Here is a 20,743-nt window from a genome sequence, read left to right on the forward strand (position 1 = left end):
ACTTTAAAGATAAAGACTTTAACAAGAGACAAAGAAGGGAACTATATATTCATAAAAGGGACAATCCAACAAGATTTAACGACTTTAAATAATTATGCATCCAACATGGGAGCACCCATATACATAAAACAGTTAACAAACATAAAGGAACTAATTAATAATAATACAGTAAGAGTAGGGGAATTTAACATCCCACTTACATCAATGGACAGATCATCTAAACAAAAAATCAACACGGAAACAATGACTTTGACACACTGAAACAGATGAACTTAACAGGTATATTCAGAACATTCCAACCTAAAGCAGCAGAACACATATTTTCAAGTCCACATGGGACATTCTCCAGAAGAGATCACATATTAGGTCACAAAATAGGCCTCAACAAATATAAAAAGATCAAAGCCATGCCATGAATCTTTTTTACTACAATGCTATGAAACTGGAAATAAACTACCAAAAAAATCTGAAAAAAACACAAACATAAGGAGGTTAAATGACATACTATTAAACAATGAATGAGTCAAGCAGGAAAACAAATAAGAAAATAAAAAATACATGGAAACAAATGAAAATGAAAACACAGTATTCCAAAACCTTTGGGATTCAGCAAAATGGTCCTAAGAAGGAAGTAAATAGCAATATATGGGCCTACCTCAGGAAGCAAGAAAAAATCTCAAATAAGCAACCTAATCTTACACCTAAAGGAGCTAGAAAAAAGAAAAACAAATGAGGCCTACAGGCAGAAGGAAAGAAATAATAAAAACTGGAGCAAAAATAAATCATATAGAAACTAAATATAATAGAACAGACCAATGAAACCAGGAGTTGGCTCTTTGAAAAATTAATAAAATTAATAAACCTCTAGCTAGACTTATTAAAAAGGGGAGAGAAAGGACCAAATAAAATCATGAGAGAGGAGAAATAACAACTATCACTACAGAAATACAAATAATTATAATATGATGAAAACAATATGTCAACAAATTGGACAACCTGGAAGAAATAGATAAATTTCCAGAAACATATGAATTACTGAAACTGAAACAGGAAGAAATACAAAATTTGAACAGACTGATACCCAGCAAAGAAATTAAATCAGTAATTTTAAAATTCCCAAGAAACAAAAGCCCAGGATCAGATGACTTCCCAGATGAACTCTACCAAATATTTAAAAAAGAGTTAATACCCATTCTTCACAAACTATCTCAAAAAAAATAGAAAAGGAAAGAAGATTTCTAAATTCATTCTGTGAGACCAGCATTACCTGGATGCCAAAACCAGATAAAGCCACCACTAAAGAAGAGAACAGGCCAATCTTCCAGATAAACATAGTTGTAAAAAATATCAGCAAAATACTAGCAAACCAAGTCCAAGAGTACATTTAAAGAATCATTCACCCCAATCAAGTGGGATTTACTACTGAGCCCCATATTCCCAAATCAATCAATATATTATACCATATTAATAAAAAGAAATATAAAAACCATATGATCCTTTTAATAGATGCAGAAAAAGCATTTGACAAAGTACAACATCCATTCATGATAAAATCCCTCAACAAAGTAGGATTAGAGGGAACATACCTCAACATAATAAAGGCTATATGTGAAAAACCCCAGCAGTACCTGTGTGGCTCACTGGTTGAGTGTCTGCCTTTGGCTCATGTCATGATACCAGGGTCCTGGCATTGAGTCCTGTATCGGGCTCCCCACAGGGAGCCTGCTTCTCCCTCTGCCTATGTCTCTGCCTCTTTCTGTGTCTCTCATGAATAAATAAATAAAATCTTTTAAAAAATAGAAAAGAAAACTCCTAGTGAACATCATACTCAATGGGGAAAAACTGAGAGTTTTCCTGTATGATCAGGAAAAAGACAAGAATGTCCACTCTCACCACTGTTGTTTAACATGGTACTAGAAGTCTAGCCACAGCAATCAGACAACAAAAAGTAAAAGGCATCCAAATCTGCAAGGAATAAGTCACATTTTCACCATTTGCAGATGACATATTTTATACAGAAAGGCTCCACCAATAACCTACTAGAATGGATATACTAATTCAGTAAAGTCACAGGACACAAAATCAATGTACAGAAATCTGTTGCATTTTTATACACCAATAATGAAGCAGCAGAAAGAGGAATGAAGGAATCAGTACCATTTTCAATTGCACCAAAAGCAATAAGACACCTAGGAATAAATTTAACCAAAGAGATGAAAGATCTGTATTCCGAAAACTATAAAACACTGATGAAAGAAATTGAAGAAGACACAATGAAATGGAAAGACATTCCATGCCCATGGATTGAAAGAACAAATATTGTTAAAATGTCTATACTACCCAAAGCAATCTACACATTTATTGCAATCCCTATCAATATGCTAACAACATTTTTTTACGAAGACAGAACAAGCAATCCTAAAGTCTGTATAGAACCACAAAAGACCCAAAATAGCCAAATAAATTTTGAAAAGAGAAAAGTAAAGCGGCAGGCATCACAATTCCAGACTTCAAGTTATATTACAAAACTATAGAAATCAAAACAGAATGGCATTGGCACAAAAATATATGCACAGATCAATAACAATACAGAAAACCCATAAATAAACCCAGAACTATATGTTCAATTAATCCTCAACAAAGCTGGAAAGAATGCCTAATGGGTAAAAGAATGTCTCTTCAACAAATGATGTTGGAAAACTGGACAGCAACAGGCAAAAGAAAGAAACTGAACTACATTTTTATACCATTCACAAAAACAAATTTAAAATGGATTAAAAGGGCAGCCCCCGGTGGCTCAGCGGTTTAGCGCTTCCTTCGGCTTGGGGTGTGATCCTGGAGACCCGATGGAGTCCCACATCGGGTTCCCTGCATGGAGGCTGCTTCTCCCTCTGCCTGTGTCTCTGCCTCTCTCTCTCTCTCTCTCTCTCTCTCTGGCATGAGTAAATAAATAAAATTTTTAAAAGTATATAAATAAATAAAATAAAGTGGATTAAAAGCTTAAATGTGAGACCTGAAACAATCAAAATCTTAGAAGAGAACACAGGCAGTAACTTCTTTGACATAGGCCATAGCAACTTTTTTCTAGATATATCTCTTCAGGCAAGGGAAAAAAAGGCAAAAATAAGCTATTGGGACTACATCAAAATAAAAAGCTTCTGCACAGTGAAGGAAACACTGAACAAAACTAAAAGACAACCTATGTCATGGGAGAAGATATTTGCAAATGACCTATCTAATAAAGGATTGGTAGTCAAATATATAAAGAACTTATAAAAAAAAAAAAAACTTATAAAACTCAACAACCCCAAAAAGCCAAACAATCCAATTAAAATATGGGCAGAGGGATGCCTGGGTGGCTCAGTGGTTGACTATCTGTCTTCGGCTCAGGGCATGATCCCGGAGTCCCAGGATCAAGTCCCATATTGGGCTCCCCACACGGAGCCTGCTTTTCCCTCTGCCTATGTCTCTGCCTCTCTCTGTGTCTCTCATGAATAAATAAATAAAACCTTTAAAAAATAAATAAATAAAAAATAAAATAAATAAAATAAAATATGGGCAGAAAACACAGACATTTCTCCAAAGAAGATATCCAGATGGCCAACAGACATGTGAAAAGACACTCAACATCAGTCATCAAAAGGGAAATGCAAATCAAAACTACAATAAGATGTTACCTCTCACACCTGTCAGAATGGCTAAAATCAACAACACATGAAACAACAGGTATTGGCAAAGATATGAAGAAAGGGGAACCCTCTTACAGTGTTAGTGGGAATGCAAATTGCAACAGCCACTCTGAAAAACATATGGAGTCTCCTCAGAAAGTAAAAAATAGAACTACCCTACAATCCAGCAATTATACTACTAGGTTTTTACCCAATGAATAAAAAAAAAAAATACTAATTCAAAGTGATATATGCACCTTGATGTTTATAAAAAGCATTATCTACAATAGCCAAATTATGGAAATAGCCCAAGGTGTCCATTGACTGATAAATGGATACACAAACACACACACACACACACACATACACACAATGGAATATTACTCAGCCATAAAAAAGAATGAAATCTTGTCATTTGCACTAATATGGATGGAGCTATTATGTCAAACAAAATAAATCAATCAGAGAAGGACAAATACCATATGCTTTCACTCATATGTGGAATTTAAGAAACAAAGTAAATGAGCAAAGAGACAAAAAAGGGAAAGAGAAAGACAAACCAAGAATAGACTCTTAACTACAAAGAACTGGTGGTTACCAGACAGGAGGTGAGTGGGGGAATGAGTTAAATAGGTCATAGGGATTGAGGACTGCACTTGGGATGAGCACCAGGTGTTGTATGGAAATGTCAAATCACTATGTTGTAACCTGAAACATATTACATTGCATGTTAACCAATGACTTCAAATAAAAATTGAACTAAAATAAAAAACTATCAGGGCTAGTCTGGCAAATCCATACATTGTTAGAAAATTTTTCTTTATAAATTTTCAATGTACACTACTCTTCTTTGTATAGAAGTATGTAATTAAAAATCCAATTTTTGGTTAATGTGAATATTTTGAATCAATGTATGGAGAGAAGTCACTATATATATTAAAACATAGACGAAAACATTCTGTGCATGTCCATTCTTCTGCCCCGTGTTATTGCACATTTTTTTAGAATAGGCTCTGTCAATAACCCTTGCTTTTCACTCTCTTTAGGCTTGAGATTAGAAATATGCTCTTTTCATGAGAATCATTTGATGTACAGAAGACTCAAAAAAGCCCTATGAAGTGGCTTTGAAAACCTCTTGAGATCTTTCATGCTACATTAAGGCAGCTCTTCCTATCAATAAAAATTGAAGTCTCTCCCCTGCAAATTACCATCTTTCTTAGTTCACAAATCCAACCTGCAAGTTTAAAATATGTCAGGGATTTGAAAAACTCAAAGCAAAAATTCCCTGATAGAAAGCTGTGTGATCAAATAGAAAGACTCAAGATTCTAATCATATTTGATGCCTAAATGAACCATGACCTTAAGCAATTTAGTTAACCCTTTGATGACTTTATCAGATAAAGCAAGGAGAAGCAAATACTTGGATCTGCCAACTTTGCAAGAGAAATAAGATTGTCAGAACCAATGTTTGTCAGAAGTAAATGCACACCTCAAAAGATGACCTAGAAATCTCTAATTTCTAGAGTTTTCTTTGCCAATCCAAGAATATTTCCTTGGTCTTACTGTGGCCCCAGGGAGCTTACTTCTGTTGGGAAAGGTTTGAGCTGCCTGCAGCTAAGTGGCACACCCTAAGGCTTAGTGTCGTGCAGCTCCAAGCTAATTACTAATAGTTTTTCCTGGAATGTTTTCCCTCCCAAACCTAGCTTAGATGTGATGGGAAAGGAGACATTTAGTTTGAGCAGAAAACGTTATTAGGTCCCCTTTTCAACACTATACTTACTCTTTCCCTTACCAAATTCCATGAATTAAGGTTAATTTGGATAAAAAAGCTCCTCTTTGGGACTACAAGTGGGTATTAAATACAGTAATAATTTACTCCATGTTGAATATCACTAAATTAATTTGAGCTCAATTTTTACCTTAATAGTTAAAAAGAGGAGGAAGAACAATCATGGAAAATCAACTACTTAGAGAGGGAGGAGTAGAGGAAACCATATTTGGGTGAGAATTTGGGAGCATGTTGGCACTATGTGAACACTGTGTGCCTGGAGGATGGAGTGGGCTATGGAAGTGGAGAGAGAAAAGGAGATAAGTGGCCCTAATTTTCCAGATAAATGCCCCAACTTCCATTTGTGGTAAATCTTACTGGAGGTTTTCTTACTAATGTCATGATTGGAGTGGTTTGGATTTGCTTGAAAACTGCAACCTTCCACTGACATAATTCATTCCAGCCTCCCCAAACCCACTTAGTCTAATTCCATATCTAAGGTGTCCAATTCCTGCCTTTTCAGGGATAAAAGTGAGAAAAAAGAAAATGGAGAAAAGAAGGAAAAAAGCTATCTTCCAGTTGCCTGTGGACACAGGAAAAAGGAGGTCATTTCTGCTTTCAGGATCTCTACTCTTTCTCATTTTATCCCATTGAGACTTATATAAGTGAGCAACTAGAAATTATTCTCCATATGTGAGTTAAATCCCCAAGAATTACATAATTTAGAATAAAGCTGCTTTACCTAGGGTCTTTTTCAAGGCTATTTAGACACACAAAGGACACATTAGAAAGTAGACTTAGTCTTCCATAGAAAAACCAAATGGCCACTGATAAAGGATAAGACAAATGAGTGGTTCACAAAGGTCAACATCTGTAATAGTTAAAGTTCAGTCAGGAGATAGAAACCACAGGGTGATGTGAAGTTTAAAATAAAGAATTACTGGGATGCCTGGGTGGCTCAGAGGTTAAGCATATGCCTTTAGCTCGGGTTGTGATCCTGGAGTCCTGGGATTGAGTCCCGCATCAGGGTCCTGGCACGGAGCCTGCTTCTCCCTCTGCCTATGTCTCTGCCTCCCTCTCTGTGTGTCTCTCATGAATAAATAAATAAAATCTTTATAAATAAATAAAATAAAGAATTATTAGCATAGAATTAGAATAATGGAGGATTGTCTAAGGAAAGTTAAAGAGAATTCTTAAGAACACAGGAGTAGCAGATATATGGAGCAAGCAGTATCCCTAAGGCTGAGATAAGGCACTCTCAGAAGGGACCTCCTCTCCAGGACTAAAATGCAATCCTCATTGGAAAGGGCAAAATCATGAACCTGACTGGTGGAGCAATAGCTGAAGTGCTTCATCACTTGCTGAAAATCTGCCCTTTAGAGCACGTGCAAAGGGAACCTATTGGCCTCTAGGAACTGCTGAAATTAAGAGCTAGAGGAAGTGTCTGTAGGAGTTCAGTGCAAGAAAGAGCCATGACTCCACAGAATCTCAGAGCTGGGGTGGCAACCATTGAAGGGTTGAATACTGAAGAGAATGCTCCATGAGGGGAGCATTTAGAAAACCCAGGCTGCTACAGGAGATGAATGCTAAAGAAAGCACACACACTTCAGGAGTCCAGCCCGGAAAAACCACACACCGGAAACCCTATCCAAGACAGGCAGGTAAATGTACAAAGGACATCACAGCTCAAGGCTCCCGTACCAGCAGGGCATGAAGAGGTCTTCAGTACATGATGTTCATGTAAGGTGGTTAGAAGGCCAGAATCAAAGGCCAGAGACCTTTCAAAATGACTATGTACTCTGGGCACAGAGCTAGAACAAGGACTCTTTGTTCCCCACCACTTACACCCCCTGTGCGTGTGCATGCACGCGCGGGCACGCCCGCGCGCGCGCGCGCACACACACACACACACACACACTGATAAATCCATGAAAAAGAAACAAGCCTGCAGCTGCCACAGAACTAGAAGTCTCATCCTCCTACAATATCCCTCCATCTCCCTCTACTGGCAAAGCTTGGTGTTGTTAAGTGTGATAAGGGAAAAATGCTCCATTGTGGCGGAGAAGGTAATGAAGGGTGAATGTGCAGGTGAGAAGTAATATATTGATAACTGGCATGATGTCTCAATAAAGATCACAAAACTCAAATGTATCTATAAATAATAACATTAATATCACTTATGTAGTCCTGAGATAACTTGGAAAGCCCCAATTAAAGTGTAATCTGAGGTAATAGCCAATAGTAGCCTTTGCTTTATCTTTTTTATTGATGTATAATTACTACATAATATCGTACTGGTTTCAGGTTACAGCATGATTTTGACATTTGCATATATTGAGAAACAATCACTACAGCAAGTCTAGTTAACATTCACCACATACATAGTGACTTTTTGTGTACTGAGAACATTTAAGATGTACTCAGCAAATTTGTAAAAGATTTTACTTATTTATTTATTTATTTATCTATTTATTTATTTATTGAAAGAGAGAGAGAGAGATGGAAAAGGGGCAGAGGGATGGAAAGGATTTCAGGCAGACTCCGCACTGAGCCTGGAGCCTGATGCAAGGCTCAATCTCACAACCCCAAGATCATGACCTGAGCTGAAATTAAGCGTCTGGCACTCAGCTGACTAAGCCACCCAGGTGCCCCTCTTTTAGTTTCAAATGTGCAGTACAGTATTATTCACTACAGTCACAATGCCATACATTATATCCCCAGGACTTATTCATTTTATAACCTGAAATCTATACCTTTTGATCCCCATCCCCTACCCTGTCCCCTATTTAACCCACTACCCATCCTCTAACTCTGGCAACCACCAATCTGTCTTTGTTTAGAGATTCCACATATAAATTAGATCATGCAGAATTTGTCTTCCTCTGACTTATTCCACATAGCATAATGCCCTTAACATCCATCTGTGTTGTCAGAAATGGCAAGATTTCTTTTTTTTGGCTGAATAATATTCCATGTATATGTGTATGTATATGTATTTATACATATATCTGTATATGTATACACACACATATACAGATATATGTATAAGTTCCTCTAGTGGATGCATGTATATATGTATATGTATAAATATATATTATATATATATTAAATATATATCGGTGCAGCCACTATATACACACATACTGTTTTCTATAGTAGCTGCACCGCCAATTTACATTCCCACCAATAGTACACAAGCGATCCTTTTTCTCCATGTTCTCACCAACACATGATTTCTTGTCTTTTTGATAATAGCCATTTTAACAGGTGTGAGGTAGTATCTCATTGTTTAGATTTGCATTTCTCTACTTACTAGCAGTGTTGAGAACCTTTCCATATGCCTGTTGGCCTTCTGCATATCTTCTTTGGAAAAATATCTATTTAGATCCTCTGCCCATTTTTAATCGAATTATTTTTTTGGTTTTTGCTGTTGGTTTGCATGAGTTCTTTATATATTTTGAATATTCACCCTTTATCAGATATATGAATTGCAAATATTTTCTCCCATTTGGTAGGTTGTTTTTATATTTTGTTGATGGTTTCCTTCACTTTGCAGTAGATTTTTAGTTTGATATAGTTCACTTATTTTTGCTATTGCTGCCTTTGCTTTTGGTGTCAAATCCAAAAAATCATCACCAGGAATTATGTCAAGAAGCTTACCTTCTGTGTTTTCTCCAAGAGTTTATGGTTTTTTTTTTTTTAAGATTTTATTTATTTATTTATTTATTTATTTATTTATTTATTATAGACACACACAGAGAGAGAGAGAGAGGCAGAGACACAGGAGGAGTGAGAAACAGGCTCCATGCCGGGAGCCCGACGTGGGACTGGCTCCCGCGACTCGATCCCAGGACTCCAGGATCGTGCCCTGGGCCAAAGGCAGGTGCCAAACCGCTGAGCCACCCAGGGATCCCAGAGTTTTATGGTTTTAGATCTCATTCAGGTTTTAATGCATTTTGAATTAATTTTTGTGTATGGTGTAAGATAGTTGCTCCCATTGCATTCTTTCCTATGTGAATATCCAGTTTCCCCATACCACTTATGGAAGAGACTGTCCTTTCCCCAACATATATTCTTGGCTCCTTTGTCATTAGCCTCAGTCTTTCTTATTAATTACAAAGTATGTGTTGCTCATTCCAATTCACCAGTTGAACTTAGCAAATGAAAATGGCAAAATTAAAAACTCATTATTGGTCATAATCCCAACAGATTTCTTCCTCGTTTCTTCACTCCTCATCCTCCAAAGATCTAAGCCTTGGAGGTACACATGATTCTTCTTATTTGGTAGCCTTCCTGCTGCCAGTATTCAATGAGGTACTGCTACAGTTGTTTATCTTAATTTTTATGGAAAAATTACTGAAGAAATTAGCATTTAACACCATGGTTTTTATAATAGCTTTCTGCTTCATGTTTCCATCTTTCCACTTTTACTATTCTAATATATTTTGTTATAATTGTCACATTTTACCTAAATACTTCTATTATATCACATTTGTTTCAAAAAAGTAAATAACCATGTTCTGTTTGCTCAAATTAAATTTTTTAGGTGTAAATAAAATATTCTATATCCATTGATCCCAAATGAGTTTTCCAAGCCATTTTTTTAGACAATCTTTCTGTTTTGTATAGCAAGCTGTATCTAGCTATAACATAGTACTTTTCTACTCCTTACACTATCCCTGCCCTATCTCATAAAGCAAGAAAATGGTGGTTTACTCCCCTGAAGGAAATAGTCTCCATGAACTCTCTCATTTATCTTTTTTGGTGCACTTGACATAAAGAATCAAAAACACTTGATCTAGTACCTTCTCGATACTCTTTTTGGAAGTGTGCCCTCAGAATGCATATATTCTTTACTTCTCCAGGCAATAAGATTATACAGGAATAAATTTTCAGTTCCAGTGAAAGTATCAATACACCATGCAGAGAAGCAGTATAATGAAGTGTAAGGAAGTACATGTGGCTGAAGATTTAAACCATATTCTCTAATCCGGTTTTTACAAAATTGAAATTTGGTCTCCATCTGTTTTACTCACATATTTCACTTTGATGTGATTCCAAATTCTTGAGAGGAAGAATAATGTTATTTAGCTTTCCCCCCAAGCACCATCCCTGTACGTGGTACAGGATATCTTGCTCAATTATATGCTAGCTAGTGAACTAATGATTTATGAAGTCCAGATTTCAGAAGTCCAAATGTAACACAATTCATAAAAAATGGGTGAATCGAATGGAAGTAAAGAATCCTCTCTTCTGAAAAATGTACATTATAACAATAGCATCAGCAGCAATTTCAGGAGGTTTAAAGATTCCCTAAGGCCTAAAACTGACCTCAGATGTTCTATGGAGCCCAGGGTAAGGACTTCAAATTAACACTTATTTGGCTTATTCCCTTTTAAATTTATACTTATACTCTTCCTCGTACTCTAATGTCATCTTCTTTCCTGTAAATCTCACTTTTTCTATAATGTCCTCTGGTTTTTTTGGTCATTTACTGTTAAATTTTAAGTTATTAGAAGGCATGCTTCCCAGGTCCATGCTCTTCGTTCTAAATGGTATTTATCTGTAGAAACAACTAATATCTTCTCCAAAAAGCATGACACAACTATTATAATACACATAAAAATATTATCTCTTTACACAGATTTCTGAAACTAGGTTTTGACACAGTTGAACATAATTGAATTTTGAAAGTTGGAGTGATGCCTTTGAATCATACACACATCATTCAAATTTTAAAATGGGTAGGTTTAATAAATTTGGGGTATTTAGGTTTGGTCCTTAATGCCTTTTGCATTTTAGGTTAAATTAACATATAAACTTGATTAATAATGAACAGTTGGCATAGTCCTAATACTCACTGATTCTCAGATCATGCCAACTTTTGTGTAGAATTGAACATGCAAATTAAAATTATTCATACCATGCAATATGAATATAATGGCATCTGTCATCCTCTTAACGTAACAGGATGTTAAATACAAGTTTCATCCGAAGACCTAAGGGACAACACACATTTCCTTCCAAAGAAAGTGCTAGATCATATGCAGAATTCATAAAGTAGATGTCTGGAAACAGTTTGTAATCCTCACTCTCCACTCACATTAAGTATATTTAAAAATTAAATTTGGATAATGAAGAAGGATGGGTGGGGGGGAATCTTTGAAGACAGTTCTTCAAAGAAGAAAATGGATGTATTTCCTCTTCACTGCCAGTCATGAAAAAGGGGCTTCATATATTCTCTAAGTTAGAGGATATGGTCAACTGGTATCTTTTTCCTGCCTAGAAGATCTAAGGTGTAAGAGATTAGTTTTGATGCACAAAGAAAAATCATTGGATCATGGATGCTCTGCATCAAAGAAGTTTTTCAGAGCAAAAAAAAAAAAAAAATTACGTGAGTGTTTGGGGTGGATCAGATGTAGGGCATTCACGGAAGAACTAATGTTCTCCCATCTTGATCTTTTCCAAGAGGGCTTGCTGACTTGGCTTTAAACACTTGCCAAGCACGTAGAGTGCTGACGCCAGGTCAAGGGATAGCCATGAAATAAGAACTTTCTACAGATGCAATGAAACGCCAGGTCACTTGCACCCCGATGTTTCTAGCAGTAATGTCCACAATAGCCAAACTGTGGAAGGAGCCTCGGTGTCCATCAAAAGATGAATGGATAAAGATGATGTGGTTTATGTATACAATAGACTATTACTCAGCCATTAGAAATGACAAATAGGGATCCCTGGGTGGCGCAGCGGTTTGGCGCCTGTCTTTGGCCCAGGGCGCGATCCTGGAGACCCGGGATCGAATCCCACGTCGGGCTCCCGGTGCATGGAGCCTGCTTCTCCCTCTGCCTGTGTCTCTGCCTCTCTCTCTCTCTGTGTGTGACTATAAGAAAGAAAGAAAGAAAGAAAGAAAGAAAGAAAGAAAGAAGAAAGAAAGAAAGAAATGACAAATACCCACCATTTGCTTCAACGTGGATGGAACTGGAGGGTATTATGCTGAGTGAAGTAAGTCAATCGGAGAAGGACAAACATTATATGGTCTCATTCATTTGGGGAATATAAATAATAGTGAAAGGGAATAGAGGGGAAGGGAGAAGAAATGGGTAGGAAATATCAGAATGGGAGACAGAACATGGAAGACTCCTAACTCTGGGAAACGAACTAGGGGTCGTAGAGGGGAGGAGGGCGGGGGGTGGGGGTGACTGGGTGGCAGGCACTGAGGGGGGCACTTGACGGGATGAGCACTGGGTGTTATTCTCTATGTTGGCAAATTGAACACCAATAAAAAATAAATTCATTATTAAAAAAAAAAAAAGAACTTTCTTTACCCTCTCTCCTTAACTTTCTCCTTGCATGAAACCCTAGTGGAGAAGGAACAGACATGAGGAAAGAGGCAAGAAGCTGAGCAAGTCCCCCCGAAACCAACTAGAGATTTTGAACACCCAATGGGTCCAGGCTGGGGGAAGAAGAAAATTCACCTATCAGTGATGGGTACAGTTGTGTGTATTATGGGTGGCTGGGCATTTTAGTCATTGGAATGAAGCCATTTACATTTGCTGAAGAAACCAGAATACCCAGAAAACATGACTTTCATTTATCCCTGTGCAAAAGAGAAATGAGGGATAGTGGTAGCCAAAAATAAAGTTGTTTATGATTAAATCCCTCGGGAAATGTTTGTTCAACATTTATTTAATATTGTGAAACCAAAGGAAATAAAATTTATCTTTGAAAATGGGTGGAGATTAAATTAAGATATAAAACTGGTCTCAGAGTGCTCTAGAAAGATGTAAACATAAATAAAGATAAGCAGGTGTCTGCCAGAGGGGAAAAAAATACACAAATACTGAAAAACAGACTGGTCAGTTTACATGAACTAACATCAATGAGATATAATTATCTCATTCTTAGATGGTTTTAAACCCATAAACATAATATGGCATGCATAAACTCAGAAGATAATTAGCTAACATTAAGGTTATCACCAAGAAAAGCCTGCCAAGGCACCAGAGTACACTGAGACATTAAACCCAACCCTATATAATGAATAATGACAAAAAATAAATGTACTATGAACCTAATGTCTTAGGGTAGATGTTACTGGAAGTTAACTCCAAGGGAGGCACCAGGCAGGGTAGAAAGAAGTCACACAAGAGGATGAGGTGGTTTGGTTTGACTTGTGTATAAAAATGCTAGAGCCAGGTTTTCTGCTTGAGAATTTTGTTAGTAGTGGCCCAGTGGTTTTCTGCTAAATGTTTTACAAGCAGTTCTTCGGGGGGGGGGGGGGGGGGGGGGGGGAGGCTCTAGTTTGTAACATTTACCGATTTCTTTGGTGTAAATACTGCCACCATGCATGATTTCTAACTACCAAAATGAAGTCACTAAGCACAAAGGTGCACAATATCTTTCTTTCGAATTTCTACATTATGGACAGTAGGAGTAAGTTATCATAGAAAATAGTAAAAGTAGGGGATCCCTGAGTGGCTCAGTGGTTTGGCACCTGCCTTTAGCCCAGGGCGCTGTCCTGGAGTCCCGGGATTGAGTCCCACATCTGGCTCCCAGCATGGAGCCTGCTTCTCCCTCTGCCGGTGTCTCTGCCTCTCTCTCTCTCTCTCTCTCTCTATCATGAATAAATAAATAGAATCTTAAAAAAAAAAGAAAATAGTAAAAGTAGTAAAATAATTAGGAGGTCATAGGGTTTTGAGAATTTCTTGCCTTTAGTTTTTACAGTTTAATGCTAATGATGGCTGTGTTTAATGAGCAGCACAAAGTTTCTGATTTTTTTTTTAAGATTTTGTTTATTTATTTGAGAGAGAAGGAGAGAGTGATAGCGAGAGAGCATGAGCTGGAGGGAAGCAGATGGAGAGGGAGGAACAGACTCCCACTGAGCAGGGAGCCTGATGCAGGGCTCTATCCCAGGATCCCAGGATCATGACCTGAGCCATGCAGGAGCCCCCTGAAATTTTTAGAATTAGATCTTGGGGAGCCAGTCTGAGCCAGCTCCTAGATAGCCCTGAGCTCAGATGTCAGGTAAAAAAATCTAAATGTTTTTGACAGAAGTTCAAAGGCTTGACAACATGCTCTATGGGAAACAATTTATATGTTGTTGGTGCAAATACAAAATATTTTTACCTCAATGAAGGGGAATTGGCAATATGTAGCATAATAATATATGTATTTGCCCTTTGTCTGAGCAGTTACACTTTGGGGCACGTCACACTTCCACAAGAATGAAGCATTTGTACAAATTTATTCATTGAGCCATTAGTTATAATAGCAAGTGTTAGAAACACCCAAATTTCTATCAGTGAATAATCTATGGGGTATCCACACAATGAAGCACTATGCAGGCATAAAAAGAGGAAAATCTTTTCGTAATGATTGAACTGATCTTCAAGATAGATCATTAATTTAAAAAAAAGGAAAATGTAAAACAGCATATATAAGCTTTTTAAAAAAAAAAGATTTTATTAGAGAGAGAGAGAGGAAAAGCAAGGGGAGCTGCAGAGGAAGAGGGAGAAGCAGACTCCCCACTGAGCAGGGAGCCCAATGTGGGGCTCAATCCCAGGACCTTGAGATTATGACCTGAGCTGAAGGCAGATGCTTACCAGCTAAGCCACCCAAGTGGCCCCAGAACAGCATATATAGTATACTTTTCTTTATGTAGGAAAGAAGAAACAATGTATGTATTTCTTTCCAAAGAAAAACACTGGAAGGATGAAAAAAAACTATTTTGGGGCCCTTGGGTGAAAGGGGATAGGATGGGAAGACTAAGAATGGAAATAGAACCTCTCTGAGTAGACCTTTTAAAAACACTTTTACTATGAATCATATAAATGTTTTACATATTCAAAATATCAGTCCAAAGGTTTTTCAAAAGCAAATTTTAAAACTGTAAAACAAACTAAAACAAAAAGCCTAATAGAGAATATTACTTTCAAACCCTGTAGTCTGATCATATATCCTTTTTAAGATAGATTCTAAAACAAAGGAACTGCAAAGAAATTCTAACCTTCACTCAGTAGTTATATCATTAAAAAGTACTACTAGAATTACAATTTTTCAAATGTTTTATGTATGTTGCAAAGTAAGGCATATAATTGGAGCAATGACTGGATAAATGAGCTCTAGAATCGGAGGTCACACCAGAGGTGCCCTATTGATAGAGGACTCTTTCCAGAAAACAGTCAATAAGCCCCACTAGATTGTACTGCCCTGTATTCAATGACACCAGAATAGCTGCTCATTTGCTGATTTCTCCCGTCAATGGTGTTTAGATGAACTAACCTACAGAAGCCCTCCGTGTTTTAAACAGCAGGGGTGGAAAGGAGGCTCAAAAAAATGCCAGACGTCTTCCTCCTAAAGGCAGATGGGGGTTCAGGCAATTTTTTTAATAAGAAAGAAGGGGGCACCTGGGTGGTCATCAGTTAAGCATCTGCCTTTGGCTCAGGTCATGATCTTGGGTTCTTGGGATGGAGCCCCCATCACACTCCCTGAGCAATGAGGAGTCTGCTCTGCTTCTCCCTCCCCCTCTACCTCTCCACCCCACTTGTGCTCTGTCTCTATCTTTCTCTCTCACTCAAATAAATAAAATCTTTAAAAAAAAAAAAATAAGAAAGTAGTATAGACTTTGCCCATGTGACTTCTCTTCAATTATGATATTTGCTTTTGTTTAATTTGATTCGGTGACTGAAACACCTATGACAGCATCAAATCTGTTTATTTCAGCATTCATGAACAACAAAAATAATTTAGTTTAATTATTCCAATTTAAAATTTTCTGTGTGTGACCCTGCTACCAAAAACATGTTGACACACATTTGCTTCATTGTAAACTCAGAGTATGCAGGATTCAATAAACCATAAAGAAGAATCTTTTCAATCTTGGGCTGGGACAAACAGTAGATTCCAGAGAGCAAATCAATTCTCCCATGGTAATTTTAATTATTCGTTATGCTTCAAATCCAAGTTACTTTGAAAGAAAAAGGAAGCATTGATGTCTATCTTGTGAGGTAGAATTTGGAGGGCTGAGTGGTTCAGTCTCATAAATTATTTAATCTCCTCTGTAAGCATAATTATCTTGTTTTCTATCCTCTTACCTCATGTGTCAAAGAGAATGAATTTCAAAAATAAAGGAAGTCATCTGAAATACCAATCTCTCACTTAAAAAAATATTCATCTGTTTTGGGACTTTTCTGTAATTTTTAAGAGCAAAGCTATACTAAATATTAATAGAATTTGGCTTTCCTTGACAGAAATTTGGACAGCTAAAAAAAAAAAAAACTGGACAGTGTATATAAAAGAGCTAAGCAAACTCCATCAATCTCCTGTTTGAATCAGTGTCTTAACAGAAATTCTTGGTAATACATCTTCAGCCATAGAAATAAGCTGCTAAGAATGGTAACTTCTAGCACAGAAAAGGTTGGCATTAGCAGGAAATTACTGCTTATTCATTTGGTTTACAGCATCTGACAATGCCAGTGACAGACATGTCACGGGGTGGCAGCCACAGCTGTGAGAACTGCCACCACATTGTCTGTGTCATATCTCTAGTCTAGCTGTTCCTTCATGCCATGTGGTCACTGGCTCAGCCAAGCGGGCCCCAGGCACAAATTCTAGAATGGGATCACCTTGAATTAAAGGTGACACAATGTCTCCACCAATACCAATCTTTCCAAAAACTGTTTCTTTGGCCCAGCCTGTTAATCTTCTTGAAATTTCTAGCAGAGAGGATCCCCTAAGATGTTTGTACAGGGAGATTTGAGGGGGTATGTTTTTTTGTTATTTGTTCAGGACCAATGTTATCCTTGTGGGGAAATGCAGGAACATGGAAAGAAATAAAAAATCATTCGGTTCAAAGGTACTCTAGAGATGATCCCATCACTTATTCACCCTACTGTGTCTTTGCAGGAAGGAATTTTAGAAAAGGAAAATTTACATTGGGAATGACTGGAAGTATAAGCATTTTTTTTAAAACTTTATTTGGAAAAACTTCAAATTTAAAGGAAAGCTTCAAGTACAACTATGTATCTTTTACCTAGATTTGATAATTGCTACCATTTGTTTTATCATATATATGTTATTATTATTACAAAATTAATTGAAAGTTGCAGACAACATGACCCTTTTCTTCCAAAAAAAGTCCTATATATTTCATCATATATCTCCTAAGAATAAAGGCATTATCTTGCATAGCCACAAGTAATCAATTTCAGGAAATACAACATAGTGATTTTACTGAATCTATAAGACTACTTTTAGGAGTGCTGTCATCTTAACAATAATTAGTTTTCCTGTAATACTACTACCCCTTTCATATACTCTTTCACATACACACTTTAGAGTTAATTCTATATAAGGATGCAATTTTATGTTCAAGATATTTCTTTTTAAAATACGTATTGATTATTCATGATACAACTAATCACAAGCGATTCATATAAACATCTTTGTCACTCCATTGTCTAAAATGAATACCTATAAAACCACATGACCTGGTATAATGAAAACAAGGCATCCAAACTTTGAACCATTATGATATTTAATAACAAAAACAAAAAGTAGTTGATTTTTCAACCTAATAATAGTGGTTAATCCTATTTTCTAAACCTAATTAATTAGTTCATAAACCATCCTATGAGAAGGCAAAGTTCCTTTTAGGTTAATTCAGAAGTGGCAACATTTCTCTTAACATTCTATGTGGACATGGATTGATTTATACTAAGTATCAGGAATAAATATTTTCCTACATCATTTGAAACTTTGGTGACTGCATTCTGATAACCAGAATAAAACTTGCCTAATATATCATTGTGTGTTAATTATACTTCATTAAGAAAAAAAGCAAGGTAGGTGCTTTTTTTTTTAACATTTTCTTTTCTCTTTTTTTTTTCTTTTCTTTTTAAGATTTTTTATTTTTAAGTAATCTCTACCCCCAAGGTAGGACTTGAACTTACAACCCCAAGGTTCAGAGTTGGATGTTTTTCCAATTGAGCCAGCCAGGTACTCTGAAAGGCTGGCTTTTTAAAAAATTGAATAGTTTCTGTATTTTTACCTCTGGGGGGTGGGGAAGAATTTACAAGAAACAAAGGATGAAAAGTAGAAGAGTTCTTTTTCCCTCTCTAGTGTTAATTGAGTTTCATCTCTTTAGGTGAGTTGTACTAAGGATATTACATAGTGTCATATTCAAGAACTTAGGGAGTCACTTGGACAAGTATTCAAAGTGGTATCTTAGCTTTGAATCCTCTTGGAGTTTACTTAGTTTCACTGAGAACCAGTTTTCTCATCTGTAAAATTCAAATAAAGGCAGCTAATCTTGACTTTAGAAGGTAAAGACCAATGTTCTAAACATTCACTACCCAAAATAAAGTAATGGGCATATAGCACTGGTAGGAGCTTCTTAGAAATGCAGGATTATAAGGTCCAACTCAGACATCCTGAAACAGAACCTTTATTTTATAAAGACTCTGGTGATTTGCATTTACATAAAAATTTAAGAAGTATTCTCCTAATGATTCCCCCAAAAGATTCCATCTTTGGAGTTTAATATATATCCAAGAGTGTCTGTTTCTCTCACTGCCTCTTTCCCTCTAACTTAAATTAATATTTTTAACCTGAAGGCCTTTTTCAATAAGGAGAAAGTAGAGGAACTAGGGCAAGGAAAGAGAATGCTGGAAGGAAATTTGTCATGTGAGAAGCGGACTGGCTACAAATGTGCTGAGGTTATCTGCAGCTGACTTGTAGCTGGCATGCCTCTGGCTCATACACACCCAGAGTAGCAACAGACAAGAGCAAGAACTCTTAGCAGGCTGCTAATAGTCATGGGGTGCTGAGAGATGTATAGTTAGGATGCTGAGGACTATGAGAGGCCAAGTATTAAATCGTACCTGAAAAGGAAAATCAAGGCAGTGCCTTCATAATAATTTCAAATAAAATAGCAGCAGGTGCCCTTTAGGACAGGTAGGTTCTCATTATATGAAGATAAACAGACCCTGGGAAGAATCCAAACAGATTCTAGGGCCACAGCCTTTGATGAGTATGAATTGAAGCTGATCAACAAAAATCAAGCCATTCAAGATAACTGTAATAACTCATCTTCTTTTAAGTTCTTGTTTTGTGCCCAAGATTGCATAACTGAGAAACCACCAAGGAGCCCACACCGATGCAAACACACGAGGGTTTATTAACAAGCTCGAGCTTGGGTCCAGTTGTACCCCACACAGCGGAGCAGGGACTTGGACCCCGAGGCTAAGAGGCTTAGCAGCTTTATAGGGGCCAGTGGCCAATGGGATTGTAACACACACAGAAAGTTGCAGTCAGGTCCATCCACACGCAGGTGGCCAATTGAATTACAATTTACCCTATAGTATCCATTTGAGCTGGCCTATTATTTTGGTCAGAATCAGCGCAGTTTTGGCGGGCACAAGGCGGGGTTACATTGTTATGAGCCGATTTCCGATTAGGGTGTGCCCAGCGGCTTGACTAGGGTGGGGCAGCGCCTTAAGCAATAAGCAGGTCATGTAGGGGTCATACAGGAGGTGGCGGGTGCAGCACAAGACGGAGTTAGTCCTGCTCTGCTTGTCCAGGGGTAGGGGATTTTTTGTTAAATTCCTTGGGTCCCACACTTGAGTTTGTTCTTAACAAAACAATCAAGAGTTTACATGATTATTAAAAAAAAATAATAACACACTGGGCTAAGATTTCAAAATCTGCATTTGTTGTCCTCTCCACCACTTGGTAATTACATAACACTGAGGAAGTCACAATATCTGTATAATTTGACATGCCTAAAGCAGATTAGTACAGAGGTAAAGAACATCAGCTTAGGAGTTAGGGAAAACTGGGTTTGAGTCCCAATTCTTTTTTTTTTTTTTTAATTTATTTATTTATGATAGTCATAGAGAGAGAGAGAGAGAGGCAGAGACACAGGCAGAGGGAGAAGCAGGCTCCATGCACCGGGAACCCGACGTGGGATTCGATCCCGGGTCTCCAGGATCGCGCCCTGGGCCAAAGGCAGGGGCTAAACCGCTGCACCACCCAGGGATCCCTGAGTCCCAGTTCTGTAAGTTAGTATGCTGAAAAGTTTCTTCAAAAGACCTGAAAGAAGTGGTTTCCAACACAGCCATCTCCGATACTTTAGTAGACTGAGAAGAGCTGAATAAAAGGGATTGTGGAAAGAAAATGTCTCTGCAGCTTTTATGATCTTGGCCTGTTTTTATCAAGGATATCTTAAGAGGAAAATATTCACACAAAGAGAAATTATGTCAGCAGTGGCAAAACCCATCTGTGGGGATGTTACCCCAAGAGGTAACAC

Source organism: Canis lupus, chromosome 7, assembly GCF_003254725.2.
Source record: "Canis lupus dingo isolate Sandy chromosome 7, ASM325472v2, whole genome shotgun sequence".
Lineage (NCBI taxonomy): Eukaryota > Metazoa > Chordata > Mammalia > Carnivora > Canidae > Canis > Canis lupus.